The sequence below is a fragment of the Bos grunniens genome, chromosome 14 (genome assembly GCF_055505025.1).
Source record: "Bos grunniens cultivar Pamir isolate PY7600 chromosome 14, Bosgru_T2T1.0, whole genome shotgun sequence".
Taxonomy (NCBI): domain Eukaryota; kingdom Metazoa; phylum Chordata; class Mammalia; order Artiodactyla; family Bovidae; genus Bos; species Bos grunniens.
In genome coordinates this window covers 5908629-5911098 of record NC_141178.1, presented here as the reverse complement: position 1 = coordinate 5911098, position 2470 = coordinate 5908629, and the positions used below count along the sequence as shown (strand labels likewise).

The following is a 2470-nucleotide window of genomic DNA, read 5'->3' as shown; positions in this document are numbered from 1 at the left end:
GAAGATTAGCTCAGGCAGGCTGAGCTCACTTTAAGTATCTGCCCTTTCTTCTTCCTGACCTGGAGACTTTTCCCCAAAGAAGTGAAGTACATAGGAAAGGGAGGCTTTTGCACTCACAGAGGTCCAAGATGTTGCCTGTTCAGGCTGAAAATCACATCCCTTCCCCTTCTGTGGGCGTTACAGATCTAGCGCAAAGTTGTGGTGTGGAGTGGGCAGGGCCAAGGCATGTCTCAGCTGGGACTGGGGTTGCAGTGTTTTGGTTGCAAGGAGTTTTTTGAGCACCTACATTGCTGCCAAAAGTTTGGGCTACATCTGTGGTGCTGCCTCTGTAAGTGTCGACCGTGGTCACTGCTGCCTCCCACGGATCACTGCCCAGGCCTGTTGGTCATCCATGTACGACCATATCATCCCTTTCTGGGACCGGGTTGCCCTACATCCTGTGCCATGGCATGGACTGAGTGGAGCTGGTATGTCTGCCCAGCTTGGCTTGGGGAGTAAGGCGAGGGGACAGCTGCTAGTGCAGAGCTCTCTCTGCCCTGCCTGCAGGCAAGTGAGCACCTGTGTACTCGTCACAAGTGGAGTCTAGGCTTCTTCGCATTTTCCATCTGTCCCAGCTTTCTCCCCAGCAGCCAAGGGGCCTTGTCTCCTCTACGTGGGGTCCCGGAATTGGGATGCCTAGTGTACAGTTTCCTGTACACAAATAATTTAAAAGCAGTTTGGGTTAAAATTTATAAAAAGCATTTATTCTATTGTGCCTTGGGTTCAAGTCCTAAGAACAGATGATAATTGTGTTTCATTATCCTTTATTAACATCAGTTATTTCTTCTTACCAGTTTAGTTGTGTGTGAGTACTACACAAAGTTAACAGGAGGATACACATAATCCAAACAGATGCCCCTGTGCTACCAAGTTCTTGTACTATTATTATTGAATATACTTATGTTAATAATGAGTTACTAAATTCCTACTGTTTTCCAGGGACATTATATCTAATTCTTATAACTGCAAGGTAGATATTATCAGTCATATTTATTTAGCTTTCAGGAAATTGAGGCTTAGAGAGCTTCAATGGCCCTAGCTCACATTCTAGTGAGAGATCAGAGTTTCCTGTTCTCATTTCTATATTTACCATAATTTAAACCAAAAATTGGGGCCCACAATGTGAGAACAGGATGTAATAATATTTGAAACTGGGTTTCAGTTTGATGAAATTTTCAACACCTTGAAAAGTCTGTGATAGGTGTCTGGAACATATGTGTCTATTTCCTTAGAATTGCAGAGCATATCTTTTTCAGAAATCATAACTAATGAACAGTACTTATTTTCTTTTCTTTGATATTTAGAGAAACAGAAGAACCACTGCTGCTGCTGCTAAGTCGCTTCAGTCGTGTCCAACTCTGTGCGACCCATAGACGGCAGCCCACCAGGCTCCCCATCCCTGGGATTCTCCAGGCAAGAACACTGGGGTGGGTTGCCATTTCCTTCTCCAATGCATGAAAGTGAAAAGTGAAAGTGAAGTCGCTCAGTCGTGTCCGACCCTCAGGGACCCCATGGACTGCAGCCCACCAGGCTCCTCCATCCATGGGATTTTCCAGGCAAGAGTACTGGAGTGGGGTGCCATTGCCTTCTCCAACAAGAACCACAGATGATTCCAAAGCATGTTGTTAACAACAGTTCCTTTACTGACTGTGGTATCTTCTCTGCTTATTTTTTCAGACAGTCTAAGAAGTCCTCTATTTATCTTTGATAGTAAATAACTAAGAGGAAAATGAGCTTATCTTCGTCAAGTGCTCAAGTGCTACTGAATTATTGAGGGGTGTCGTGGCTCTATATGTAGAGGACAGTTGTACTTATATAATTTGTACAGTTATAGTTACATATAGATATGTAATTATCTATCATAAACAACAAAAGCTATTTTCTGTGTAGGGAAACTTTTATCCTTAAATATAATATGAGCTTTGATGATATTGAATGCATTTCAAAAACTGTAACTGAAACTGCATAGTAAAGATGTGACTAAAGTTTCTGGTTTCTTTGTTGTTGTCCATTTTCATAAGACTTTTCCTAAACACCATCTGGGATCTTCCTAGGTGGCTCAGTGGTAGGAGGTGCAGATTTAATCCCTGGGTCGGGAAGAGCCCCTTGAGGAAGAAATGGCAATCCTCTTCAGTATCCTTGCCTGGAAAATTCCATGGACAGAGGAGCCTGGCGGGCTACAGTCCATGGGGTCCCAAAGAGTCAGATATGACTAAGGAGCTGAGCACACACACCCCGAAGCACCCCATGAACAGGGCTACCATCTATAACATCTTTGGAAGAATTTGCGGTTCACAGTTCTTAATTGAAAAGAGTGTTTACTCTAATTTATCTGTTCTTGGGCATTAAAAATGTTTAAAGCTTTATAATGTAAAGCTTATAATTTTAACCATTTATAAGTGGACAGTTGTGTGACATGGTGTGTTTTCAC

General features: G+C 42.9%; 1 long non-coding RNA gene across 1 annotated transcript; it reads left to right on the top strand.

Moving 5' to 3' along the window:
* The first annotated feature begins 232 nt into the window (after nt 1–232).
* Nucleotides 233–2025, top strand: LOC147358992 (uncharacterized). The gene is made up of 2 exons (XR_015140136.1): nt 233–467; nt 1344–2025. It is a non-coding gene; the product is annotated as an uncharacterized LOC147358992 (long non-coding RNA).
* Nucleotides 2026–2470: the final 445 nt, after the last annotated feature.